Raw genomic sequence first — 14252 nt, 5'->3', positions numbered from 1 at the left:
ATGATTTTTAAAGACAAATAAGCTACCAATGTGTATTAGCCCTGCAATAATAAATTGAAGCAGTTTGTAAAAATTCAAAAAGACGGGAGATTGTAATATAACCAGCTTTCATGAAAAAAAGAGCAGTAGAAAATAAGATAGCAGGGTGAATCTGCTGTCAGTGTTAGACTCAGTGTTAGACTCTGAGCATGATGGACCAGTCTGTACTCTACTAAACTGAGTCTTCCTCAGTGGTCGCCCACTAGAGTACTGACCCAGCCCAACACTGATTAGCTTCCAAGATCGGACGGCTTTGGGCGTTTCCAGTGAGGTATGATAGTAGAGAAATTTGATAATGAAAACTCTGGAATCACTGATGAGAGTTCACAAAATTTTAGTATAAAGAATTAGAAGGCACAAGTCAATACTTAACATTGCAACAATTCACTGGGCTATGCAGGAGAAAATTAAAAATAGGGGGAAAAAAAATTGATAACTTCTACCACTTTCAAAAAGGTCAATGGAAGCTGAAATAATGGACAACTACCTCATGGAAGTCTGATACAGTATACCAAATAGTACTTAGCAGAGTTAGGAATGAGTGCTTATGAAATACAGTAAAAATTTGTCATAATATTTCAGAAACTGCATGGCTGGTCTCTTGCACTCTTTTGCTCTAATACACCACCTGCTTTAGGATTTATATTCAAAAACATTATGTCTCCATAATCCCAAAAACGTCAGTCTTCTTGGAAAGTGGTTTGTTCCTTTATAAGGAAAAGAAAACAAATGTTCTCAAACAACGGTTTCTCAGTTTCTTTTTCCTCTGGGAAGGGATTGTGGATTCGCAGGAATATCTGAGCATTTCTATAATCAGAAAGCAGCGACTTTACAAATGTTTACGAATAATTCCAGTGATTTTGTCATTTTCTTCCAGTGATTTGGACCAATAATACCATTGATTAGAATGAATAATTCCAGTGATTTTGTCATTTTCTTCCAGTGATTTGGACCAATAATATCATTGATTAGAACGAATAATTCCTGTGATTTTGTCATTTTCTTCCATTGCTTTGGACCAATAATACCATTGATTAGAACAAATAATTCCTGTGATATTGAGGTGTTTGTGTCGCTTAGCTTAGCCGTCCAGCGACCACAGTGCACCTCTTTTTCTCTTTGCATCAGGGGCGGAACTACTGGCGGGGCAGGCAGTGCATTGCACTGGGGCCCCGCCGCACTCAGGGGCCCACAGCCGCCGGCCGGCATTTAGAACAGATTGACATGCGGACGAGAGTCCGCATGTCAATCTGCGTTCTCCTCTCCCTCCTTGCTGCTCCCCCGCTCCCCCGGCCCCCCCCCCCTATGTGTTGGAGGGACACGAGCGCATCGCGCGTCTCTCTGTGTCCCTCCTGGCTCTCCTCCGGCCGCTCTAAGGAAGCATGTGCCGTTCGTGAGCTCTGATTGGCTCACGAACGGCACATGCTTCATTAGACAAGCGGGGGAGAGCCAGGAGGGACACAGTAGAGACGCGCGATGCGCTCGTGTCCCTCCAACACATAGGGGGGGGGAGGGGGGACCGGGGGAGCAGGCACTGGGGGGACAGATCTGGCACTGGGGACATATACCTGGCACTGGGGGGACAGATCTGGCACTGGGGACATATACCTGGCACTGGGGGGACAGATCTGGCACTGGGGACATATACCTGGCACTGGGGGGACAGATCTGGCACTGGGGACATATACCTTTCACTGGGGGGGCATATACCCGGCACTGAGGGCATGTACCTGGCACTGGGGGCATATACCTGGCACTGGGGGGGAATATCTGGCACTGTGGGAGAATATCTGGCACTGGGGGGGCATATACCCGGCACTGGGGGCATATACCTGGCACTGGGGGGGAATATCTGGCACTGGGGGCATATACCTGGCACTGGGGGGGAATATCTGGCACTGTGGGAGAATATCTGGCACTGGGGGGGCATATACCCGGCACTGGGGGCATATACCTGGCACTGGGGGGGAAGCAGGCACTGGGGGGGAATATCTGGCACTGGGGGCATATACCTGGCACTGGGGCATATAACTGGCACTGGGGGGGCATGTACCTGGCACTGGGGGCATATACCTGGCACTGGGGGGGAATATCTGGCACTGTGGGAGAATATCTGGCACTGGGTGCATATACCTGGCACTGTGGGGGAATATCTGGCACTGGGAGCATATGTGGCACTGGGAGCACGGCCCTAGCAACAAGCACTACCCACTAGCAACGAGCATGACACCCAGTGCATGAAACCCCTGGCAACGAGCATGACATCCTGGCACTGTGCATGGAACCAAGTGCATGAAACCCCTGGCAACAAGCAGGTAATTTCTTTTTTTATTTGTTGGGACTGCCTGCCGCAATGTGTAAAAAGGGGGGACTGCCTGCCGCTATGTATAAAAATGGGGAATCTGCATGCCGCAATGTAAAAATGGGGAATCTGCCTGCCGCTATGTGTAAAAAGGTAGAATCTGCCTGCCGTAATGTGTAAAAAGAGCACGCTATCTGCCGTTATGTGTAAAAGTGTATGGTGTCTGCCGTAATGTGTAAAATGGGGACGCTGTCTGCCGTAATGTGTAAAATGGGGACGCTGCCTGCCGTAATGTGTAAAAAGTGCACGCTGTCTGCCGCTATGTGTAACGAGGGCACGCTGTCTGCCGCTATGTGTAACGAGGGCACGCTGTCTGCCATTGTGTAAAAAGTGTATGCTGTCTGCCGCTATGTGTAACGAGGGCACGCTGTCTGCCGTTATGTGTAAAAAAGTGCACGCTGTCTGCCGTTATGTGTAAAAAGGGGAATCTGTTCGCTGTAAGGAGTAAAAGGGTCTCTACCTGGTGTAGTGGTGCTACTGTGCGGCGTAATTTGAAGAATGGAGACTACTGTGCACCGTTTTATGAATTGGTATTATTTTGTGGACACACCCCTTCCCCACGAAGCCACGCCACTATGTATTTTTGCGCGCGCGCCTACGGCGCGCACTGCCCATGGGGTGTACTTGGATGGGGGGCCCAAAGCATTTTGTTGCACCTGGGCCCACCGCTTGCTTGTTCCGCCACTGCTTTGCATCATGTGCTGTTTGGGGCAAATTTTTTGAAGTGCCATCCTGTCTGACACTGCAGTGCCACTCCTAGATGGGCCAGGTGTTTGTGCCGCCATCTTGGGTCACTTTGCTTAGTCATCCAGTGACCTCGGTGCAAATTTTAGGACTAAAAATAGTATTGTGAGGTTTCAGAATAGACTGGAAATGAGTGGAAATTGAGGTTATTGAGGTTAATAATACTATAGGATCAAAATTACCCCCAAATTCAATGATTTAAGCTGTTTTTGAGGGGTTTTTGAAAAAAAAACACCCAAATCCGACAAAATTTTTTTAGGGAGGTTTTGCTAAAACGTGTCCGAATCCAAAACATGGGCGCGGAACCGAATCCAAAACCAAAACACAAAACCCAAAAAATTTCCGGTGCACATCTCTACCGATAACAGCTGTCTTTTGCAGTGCGGGGTCTTCTGGGTTTGTGACCTGGGAGTTCTCCTGCACATTCGTCGGATGACACACACACAGCTGGGGACACTAGGATGAATCCATTTGGATACCTCTCAGTGCACATTGTGATAAGAAGCCCATAGGCTTCTACAGAGTGTTGAAAAAGTTACACAACCATATGGGGAAACGTATGTAATTATTTTCTTATTTTCCAGGTGGTGAAGAACATTGCAGATCAGAACTAAGGGGTACACGTTGCAGTAGCATATATTCATTGTCAAGCAGTACATCTACTCTGGCAGTTATGCTGGATGCAGGAGACCTTCACAACTCAAGTCCATGATATAGGAATTAGCGACAAAAAAAATGGGGCTAGGAGACAGGGGCGGTCTGGAGATGCTGGGCTTCAAAAAGGGAGGAAGCTGAAAGTGTAATTAATAGATAATTCATAATTGACAAGTGCTGCAAATAGCGCCCCCTACCCTGCAGTGCTATGGTCCTGATTCACACTCAGCCAGATCTACGTCCACCTCCTCACTTGCTGGGGGCTGCCCAGCACAGGGCAAGGCAGCCCAGCGTATGTGATGGGCCGCCTCCCAATGCATACACATTTAGATTGCAGACACATCAAACTAAGGTTGACCCCTGGCAGCGCAGCATGGCTGCTCTGTCTGGTGGTCAGCCACCGGTTTTTAAATCGGAGTGGCTGCATGAAACCTCACACAGCCGCCCTGGAAATGGGCATGGAATGCCCCCATTCAGACCACCCCGCCCCCCCAATACTGCATCATCAACCGCAAATGACCACCACTGTCGATCATCTTGCGGCTGCATCCTTCCTGGATGCATGGCTGCGTCCATCTCCTAATTAGCCCCTAAGTGCAGAGTACACTCTGCACACTCCTAGTTATGTCCATGCCCCACAGCCATTCACTGATTACAATCACAGTCACACACAGTGCTGCAGCCCACAGCCCTAGTTCACTGAAAACACTTAGTGTGACACAGTAGCCCACAGCCCTTAATCACAGTCACTGATAAACTGCATCCCGCCCCAAACCCTCTCCCTCTGTCATTCTGTGTGAAATTTATTTATTATTATTAACTGTTTCTTATATAGCGCATCATATTCTGTGGTGCCTAAACCATGAGGGTTTGCCTATAAAAAAAATGCTTCTTTAAGTCCCGCCACATAAATAATTGAATAATGGTAATTTTGTTAAATCACCTTATTTTTCACTACTCCTACAGGGCCGTATATGTTGTTGCCGGCATAACTACACCAGTGTTCCCATTTCTTCTATAAGTAATTTTTATAAGTGAAGCAGAAGCATTAATTTTAGTTCCTGCAGTGCCCATTGCATATGGACCAATAGCTACAGTATCACTGATGACCTGCTTCCTGTGCACATTGTGATAAGAAACCCATAGGCTTCTACAGAGTGTTGAAAAAGTTACACAGCCATATGGGGAAACGTATGTAATTATTTTCTTCTTTTCCAGGTGGTGAAGAACATTGCAGACCAGAACTAAGGGGTACACGTTGCAGTAGCATATATTCATTGTCAAGCAGTACATCTACTCTGGCAGTTATGCTCGATGCAGTAGACCTTCACAGAAAAGTATGGAACAGTTGTTCCAAACAAATCCTCCATCTGTCACTTACTGACACTGGTTCATTGAATATGTAACGCTGGATGGGGAGGAACTGGATGATTGGTACTATATCAGAATTGCAAATGAACATTCAGAACTGTGTTGATGCAATTTTGCAGGAAACATTGCAAAGGGTGTTCAAGAACAGGATTAGCCGTATCCATTTGTGTGAAGCACAGAATGGAGGCCACTCCTAGCACTTAGAGGTCTACTTACTAATACTTGGAGAGAGATAAAAGTAGACAGAAATAAAGTACCAACCAATCAGCTCCTGTCATTTTTAAAACACAGCCTGTGACATGGCAGTTAGGAGCTGGCTGGTTGGTGCTTTATCTCCATCCACTTTACCTCTCCCCGAGTCTTAGTAAATAGACCCCATACTGTGAAATAAATTGTTTTCCCATGTGGTTGCTTGACTTTTTGAACCCGTTGTATTAGGCAATGCTATATATAGATGGAGTTGCCTACCAGGTCCAAGTTCCAGAATGTATCACATTCCGGAGCTTGGTGCATATGAGAAATGTGGTCAAACATCTTAAAGCTGCATTTTCGGAGGTTTGAACACATTTGCTGCATCCTGCCCATTATGTTATAAACTGATGGAGAAAGGGATTGATTCTATTTTTAGCTATACTCAAGCACTAATATTTCCCAGAAAAGAAATACAATGTTTAATATTCTTTTTAGTTTTGTCCAGTATTTCAACTATACAGTATAATGTTGTGCTTTTTGGTAGTAAAACTATATCATATGTAAATAATTCAAAAAGTAAGTGAGGCTGCAGTGCTATGAATTTCATTGTAAGCTTTTTGCCACAAAAAATGATTACGCTGGGGAAAAGAAATTTAACACAAAGGACAAACAATGTGAAATTCTCAATGCGGGATCATTTAAGCAATGCATAATTCAGACTTAGTGAATTGTGCATCCTGAATGTTCATAATTTACCAGACATTTCCAAGCAGTGTCTACAAAGAGGAAGTTATTGAAGCTCAAATAATAAAAGAAAGAAACACAATAGCTATTACTAACATTTTAAAATACAATTCAATAGGATAAATGCATCACAATGTAAATGTCTATAAAGCTTTTCTGTCACTCTTGTTATCACACTCTTGTTATCAAAAATTGACTTACAGTATACATAAAACCACATCATGGCTATAAGAAGTTGTACATAATCATTTGCAATAGATTTTTTTTGTCAATTGTTTTTACTAATGGTCTATTCAAGTCACATCTAGAACAGGGGTACTATCTCTAACGTTCATCCTCTTATTTTCAAACATGAATCTGTCTAAAAATGTTTTCTGTGTTTTGACATTTTTCTATAGGGAAGGGGCCCTAGACTGCATACCAGGGCTGGCTCCAGATCTACTAGCACCATGAGTGAGAATTTTAGGAGCGCCCCACCCCAATTACATGTGAAGAGGAGGGTGTTACTTGCATGCACCAAAGGCACACGCGCTCCTTGAAATGTAGGCATTGCCTCCTAACAATGGTGGCCTGAAATGGAATGCTGTATCCATATGACAGGAAGAGTGATGTCTTGGAGAAGCCCCCCTGCAAACAATAAATTTGCACCCTTCCTTTAGTAAGTAAAAATGGGTCAGCGCGTGCCATAGGCCAAAAAAGGGTTGAGGTATAGCCACACAATAATGCCACCAATTCAAATTACCCCGCGCAGTAGCACAAACTTATTCATATTACACCGCACGTAATGCCTCTGATTTATATTACATCACAAACTGTAGTAGAGTACATTTTTCATGTTATGTCACACAGTAGTGCCCCTTTTACACAATGTTCACAGTAGAAGTGCCTTCTACACATAATGCCCACAGTAGCAGTGCCCACAATGCCCACAGTAGAAGTACCCCTATCACATAATGCCAAAAATATTAGTGCCACACATAATACCCACAGTAGTAGTGCCACACACAATGCCCACAGTAATGCCATACAATGCCCACAGTAGTAGTGCCACACATAACACCCAAAGTAGTAGTGCCCGGAGGAGAGGGAGGAGAGAGGAAGGAGGGAACCGGAGGTACCTGACATGAAGAGCCTTTCTTCATGCCATCGGCACCGCTGTTTCAGCTACAGCAGCGAGTAGAGAGGAAGCCGAAGGGACCTGACACCATCACTAATTACTTGAAGTGCAAGGAAAGAAGGAGAAAGAAGACTCTTGGTTGGTGCATTCTTGAGAAAAAGGGACGTATGTCAGTATGTATAGTGATAGAAATGTAAAATTTAACTATTAACGATAAATATAATCTAACAAATAGAAATTGAAAAGCACTGATGAATATCAGTGTGATTATAAGTGGCAGTGGTGACGGGAATGAATAACCCGTATGAACAATCCTAGATTGAATTGTTCTGCGCAACCTGTGTAGGCTTGTGCTTTTTTTGTGCTGTTAGTTATCTTGATTGTCCACATACGAGGTATAGATCCAATTATATCAAAAAAGTAATCAGAATCACATTCTTTATCTATGCAGCAATAAAGAGTTAAAGGGCTTGTGGGTTGACCGCCAATGGTAAGTGTGAAAAAGAGTAAAGCAACAGAGTGAATCTGCTTTCAATGTTAGACCAGAGTGTCCCCAAATATCCAGCCTACTACACCGGGTATTCCCAGGTGGTCTACTACCTGGTACTGACACAGCCCTATACTGTATAGCTTCCAAGATCGGACGAGATTGGGCACTTGCAGTATGGTGTGATAGTAGGTCAACGGAGTACTGATTGCCTCCTCTCCAGAATCATTGATGAGAGTTCATGAAAAAATTGAGAAATTGAGAGGAATAGAGCGGGATCTTCTGTTGGCGTTAGGCAGTAGGGTAAGCCTACCAGTTGGAGAACTGCCATAGATAAAATTACTGGTTCACCAATGAGAGTCCCTGAAAAGGAATATCGAAGGGGTGTTCTCTGATGTGCCTAGTGGCGGTGAAGAAACACACACATGGCCCGGCCAAAGGACTGGGGGTGAAATATTAAAGCTGTTAAAGCTGGTACCAGTTAGAACAAAATTGTTCATGTAACAATTACACTAAGACACTAAAAAGATTTTTAGCAACATTAATGAATAGACAATGGGACATAAGGTCCGATATAGACAGAATTAAACTAGTAACAGTTCCCCCTGTAGGAAAGCAATTGTGATTGTGCCAATAGTGTGGTAATCACACATAAAGCAGTAGAAGGTTTCACCAGCACTAAGTGTGTAAACCCAAGGACATGGGGTTACTTCAGTGCCCTCAGAATTTAATCTTTACCTGAAATTACCATAACCAATAATTACAAACGATACCTGTGTATGGACATGAAGGTATAGTGGAGCTAAGATAGGCAGTGTGCCTAAAGAATCACCGCCGTGTCAATAATGCAACCACTATAATTATTCTTGTGAACAGGCAACTACAAGACAGGTTTTGAAACAGCACTAGATATATGAACACAAAGCATTGTCATCTCGGTGCACTCAAGATATGTCTGCATCTGGAGTTGAAACAAACCAACAAATTCAATAATATTTGTGTGTAGGCACAGAGAAAATATTTTTTTTCTCCGTGCCTACAGGAGGAAGTGAGCAAGCTTGGTCTCCTTACGGGCGAAACGCATCTTCCGGGAGCTTCAGGCAGAGGTGGTGACGGGTCCCACACAGCGCACCTCTCACAGCCGCAACTTCCAATTGTGGGCGAGTCACCGTGCGATCCCCACAGCTGCAGTACCAGCAGGTCAACTCCGAGTTACATAAAGTTGAATACCAATCTGATTCCAACACGTAACGGCAAGCTAAACAAATAGATAAATACTTAAAGTCTGTTGACTACTTCCCTAGAGTGTCCATTCACTTTGGATGAGTTAGAAGCTGCTAGAGCACCCCTCACAAATTAAATATTTGAGTGTTCTCCTCACTTGGTCAAATTAAACTTTAACCTGCTCCTCAGAGTCATTTAGTTAGATCATGCTGGTTTCCTTCACAAATTTCCTGGTTGGGGCGCATTAACATAATTAAAATTAATATTCTATCCAGGATACTTTATTTATTGTAGACACTGCCCATACATATTCCAACTTCTTATTTTTTTTAAATCTCCACAAGGAAATTCAGGATTTTGTTTGTAATAACAAAAGACCAAGATTTAAACACTATATTCTTTACGGATGTAAACACCAAGATGATCTTCAACTTCCAAACTTCTTGAAATATCACCAAGCAGTCGTTCTCAGTTGTGTAGTTGAGTGGTCAAGAGGTACTGACTTTAAACAGCTCACAACTGAGAATATCTTGTTACCTATCCCTATCGTCATAGCTTTCCCATTTACAACACACCAAACTAGTTCCCCTACGCTATCCTGCTGGAAAAAAATACAGAACTCTCAAACATGTTTCCTCCTTGTCTTCACCGCTAACTTCACTCTTTAATAACTCTGACTTTCTACTTGGCCTACACACTCAATCATTCCCTCACTGTCGCACAACAAACCCACTGTGTCTCAGTCAGCTGGTGGAGAATGATGCAATGTCTTCCTTCCCCACTCTACAAGAACATTGGTCTCCAGCGTATGGAAAGTATTGCCATTATTTCCAAGTGAAACATTTCTTACAACAATCTCTCAGACTCACTTCTCATCTCTCTCTCTCTCTCTCTCTCTCTCTCTCTCTCAAGATCTCACCTACGCTGAATCTCCATGCTCACCACCAGTACAGCTTCAACACATTCTCTCTGATATATACTGTGTAACCTGCTGTCTGAAGTGCAGTTTGATACTCTCCCTACATATACCACACAACAGAAGAAACTGAAACTCACTACCTCTGACCGCCAATGGGAATAAATCTTCCTATACACTCCTATACTCACAAAGTACCTCTGTTATTGAGAGGCAATTCCTTGCTAGATGGTATAGATGCCCAAATATTGTTTGCAAAATGTTCCCAGGCCTTCCTAATTCATGCTGGTGCTGTGTAAGTACACCGGAGTCCCTGTTCTATATTTGGTGGGTTTGTCCTAAGATTTGGGAATTCTGGTCTACGGTTCTTAAGGGCACCAAAATCATAGTTGGGGAGTGCGTGCCATTTGACCCTGAATCCTGGCTAATTAATCTAATAGACCTACCCATTTCTAATACTAGAAGTCTCTGCTAAAACATTGTATCAATGCTGTAAAGCTGTAATCCCAATTTAATGGAAGGCCCCCAACTTCCCTCGATAAATGTGTGGTTTCACAGAATAGATATGGATATGGAGGACTTATCTCTACCAGCCACAATAGACCACAGGAGTTCACCACTACATGATTTGACTGGATAGATTTTAAAGAATCGGAGGAATATCAGGAATATTTGTCAGGATAGATTGGATTGGAAATAACATTGGATTCTACAATGAAACTCTCTATCTTATTACACCTATTTTACCACAACCCTCTACCCTTCCTCTAATCCCTGTTTCATTTCTCAAACCCCTCATTCTTTTTTTGTCTGTGCTGTATTGTTTTTTGTGTTGCTACAGTATAATGAAAAATGCACTCATACTATGAATGTTCTTACTGTTTATTTTATTGATACAACTGTTTTGGAACATTTGTGACTGCCAATAAACATCGATTATAAAAAGTAATTTGGACACTTGGGAACCAGAACAGACTTTTCTTAGCAATGTGATTCTGTCTGATGTGACCATTCATAATACAGCCTTATTTGACAATTCTCCCAAAGGCAATCACAAAAGTGTATACTTCACTTGATATATATTTAATAAGATACATGGATATAAAATATCCAAAAGCACTCAGGACAACAAAATAAACAAAGATTTAAAAAAAGGAAAGTTTACAGCAGATTATACAGTATACAATAAATTGCTATGAAATATCCTGTTATTCTGAAAAAGATTTTATAACCTTTCACACACCAAAGAAACAATTCATAATATTTGGTAGCTGTTAGTTATACCGTATGTCACTAACATTTAAGTTTTTGTTTATACCCTATAGTATTCTCCTATCTATTTTTGTTTTCTTTCTTTAGCTATACTGATGGTTTATTCTAATAGTTAAATACTTGTGGGGGGGGTTTATATCAGCAGTTATTCATATTTGCGTTGACTAAATTGGTTTTAACTTTTATCAGTGCAGTTTCCTTGCAAATCGTCCACCTTTGGAAATAAGCTATTTAAAAAGTATTCCTCACTCCTGTATCTGAATAGTGGGGATTTTCGTCTGGTACCCTCTGCAGCATGAAACATGTTTGCTTAAAACAGGGGTGGGGAACCTGTGGCCCTCCTGCTGTTGTTGAACTAAAGATCCCAGCATGCCCTGCAACAGTCTTAGCATGGCCAAACAGCAAAACTGTTGCAGGGCATGCTGGTATGTGTAGTTCAACAGCAGCTGGAGGGCCAAAGGTTCCCCGCCCCTGGCTTAAAACATTGGGCCTAATTCAGACCTGATCGCTGTTCTGCAAATTACACTGTCTTACCATCAGTTAGTCACCGCACAGGCGGAGTGAAAATTCGCCCTGTGCACGTGTGCGATTGCATGTGTACGCTGTGCTAAAATTCCCCTCAGGCAGTTGACAGCTGCAAAACTGTTTGCATCACACTCACCATCTACTGTAATGTTTTTCCCATTCTGTGCAGTGTGTGCAGTGTGTGTGTAGCTCAATACTTACTCCTCCAGTGCGAAGAAATCAGGCTGATCGGGGCTGGAGCTAACATTACACTCCCTCCCTGAAAACGCTTGGGAACACCTGAGTTTTTCCAGACACTCATTCCTGTCAATCACCTTGCTAGCAACTGTGCAATCAAAATTTTTGCACCTTCCTGTCGCTGTTTGGCTATGCGTGTGCGTATTGCAGTGCATATGAATGCACAGTAGTTCGATACTTGCCCGCTGTGCGAAAATGCGGTCTGAATCGGGCCCATTAGTGGATATTTTTACAAAAAGTCGATTTTGGTCAATCATGATCAATTTTTGCTCAATGTTGGATCAATTTTGTGTTTCAGGGTCTGAATTCCACACAACAGATGATTTTTGCCTTCCTTTCACAAATCATATGTTAATAAATGTGGGATTTAGGGGTATATTTGCTGAAAATAGATCTGTGTCGATTTCTTGGTCTATGTTTAATCAATGATATATTTCAAGGTCTAAAGTCCACATTTACTAACAGATGATTTTTGACTTTTTTTTAACAATGTCAAAAATCAGTTGTTGGTAAATGTGTGATTTAGACCCATAAACACAAAATTGATCAAAAATCATCCAAACCGACCAAAATGTACTTTTAGTAAATATACCTCTAGCTCTCCATCAATATGAAGCAGTCTTGAAGATTGGCTACACAGGAGCACCTGGTTGAGACTGCCCCTCTGCAACATACTGCTACACTCTGGCGGTCATGCTATTTGCCAGGGGTGTAATGCTCATTGGGGTTTTCATGCACTGGGTGTCACGCTTGTTGCCAGGAGTGTAAGTCTTGTATTCAGGGATGTAATGCTCATTGCCAGGGGTTTCATGCACTAGATGTCATGCTCGTTGCCAGGGATGTAATTCTCATTGCCAGGGGTGTAATGCTCATTGGCGGTGCACTCCCAACACTTCCCGACTCCCTGTCAGATGCTAGAGGTCAAGTATGATATCTAGTCAAGTATGACCTCTAACATCTGTCTCCTCCAAGGCAGAGGCCATTTATGGAGGGACATTTAGCAGATTTACATGCGGACAGGTAGTCCACATAAAAATCTGCTGCTTAAACAGCAGCGGCGCCCCCCCCTCCCAAGCCTGGCATCTCCAAGCCTCCACAGTGGCTGCACGGGCTGTAGTTACGCCAGTGATATTAAGTGTGTAACCCACCTAGGAGTGTGGTTCAATAAGTATACAGAGCCAGCATAATTCTACAGTGATGGCAGAGAAACATAAAATTTGATGCTATATAAGAACCACTTGTCCCATCTAGTCTAACCTATCAGTATATTTTTGGATTGTGGGAGGAAACCGGAGTATACGGAGGAATCCCATGAAAGTACGAGGAGATTAGACAAATTCCACACAGTTAGGGCCATGGTGGGAATCAAACCCAGGACCTCAAAGCTGTGAAGCAGTAATGCTAACCATTACACCATCTGTATACTCATCCACAGCAATTTAAACACTATATTATAAAAATGGCAAACCCAAGCTTTATTTGTTGGCCTGCAAAGCAAAATATTTGTTAATACAGAAAGCAACTAAGCAGAAAAGATTAAATATTCAACAGCCTATACTCGTTAAAAAAAAGTTTCCATTAAGTAAATTACATTGGGAACCAGGGTCACCAAGACATGCCATAGGTTCTGGTGCTAGAGAGTGGGCATTACCAAGCATAGGGTGTGGCCAAACCCTGTTCAAAATACGAGGCTCTGTGAAGATTACATGCACCAATGGTGGCTGTTGCCCTACCTCCCTCACTGGTCATGCCTCATTCTGCACCCACAAGTTAGTCTGGCCTAGGTAATCAGTACCTGTCTTGGTGCTTCAATTGGAAGAACATCTCTGGCAGGATTTATACCATGATTAAACAATATCCTTAGTTTTCTGAAGCTATATGATGTAGGGATGGCCATCTGTGTTGCTTTCATCGATGGTTGCCATCATTTGCGAAGGTGACACAAACCAGGTAACTATTTTGTGTAGTGGTTTAGCCATCATTCTTTCTTGTCATGCGTGGTAGCTAGCGCAGCTTCTGTGTGAGAGCTGGGGGCGGGGCTGAGCTGTGACAGCTGAGCCTGTCAAGGAGGTGGGACAGCTCATTCCCAGTTCTTACAGACAGTGTACACAGACATCAATTTTTTGCCAGTAAAGCAGTGTCAATTCAGGTCTGTAAATTAAATCCTTGTGTATACATAACAGCCCTTCTTAGCTTGAGGACCTCAAGTAACTAAAGGTGCATACACACGTTAGCACATATTGCACCGTGTGTATACAGCTTGCAATACCAATGCGTGCTCCCATGGGGTCAGTATCGCAAGGAAAAATATACTGTGCAGGCACTGCAATTTTGACTATATTGTGTACAATCTAGCTTCTATTTCCAG

At 43.1% G+C, this 14252-nt stretch overlaps 2 pseudogenes; both read right to left on the bottom strand.

Moving 5' to 3' along the window:
- Positions 1 to 205: 205 nt before the first annotated feature.
- LOC134897324 (5S ribosomal RNA) lies at positions 206 to 324 on the bottom strand (annotated as a pseudogene).
- Positions 325 to 7786: 7462 nt separating this feature from the next.
- Positions 7787 to 7904, bottom strand: LOC134898259 (5S ribosomal RNA; annotated as a pseudogene).
- Between the last annotated feature and the right edge of the window lie 6348 nt (positions 7905 to 14252).

This window comes from Pseudophryne corroboree, chromosome 3, assembly GCF_028390025.1.
Source record: "Pseudophryne corroboree isolate aPseCor3 chromosome 3, aPseCor3.hap2, whole genome shotgun sequence".
NCBI classification, from domain to species: domain Eukaryota; kingdom Metazoa; phylum Chordata; class Amphibia; order Anura; family Myobatrachidae; genus Pseudophryne; species Pseudophryne corroboree.
The sequence above is the reverse complement of the archived record's forward strand: the minus strand, read 5'-3'. Positions and strand labels throughout refer to the sequence as shown.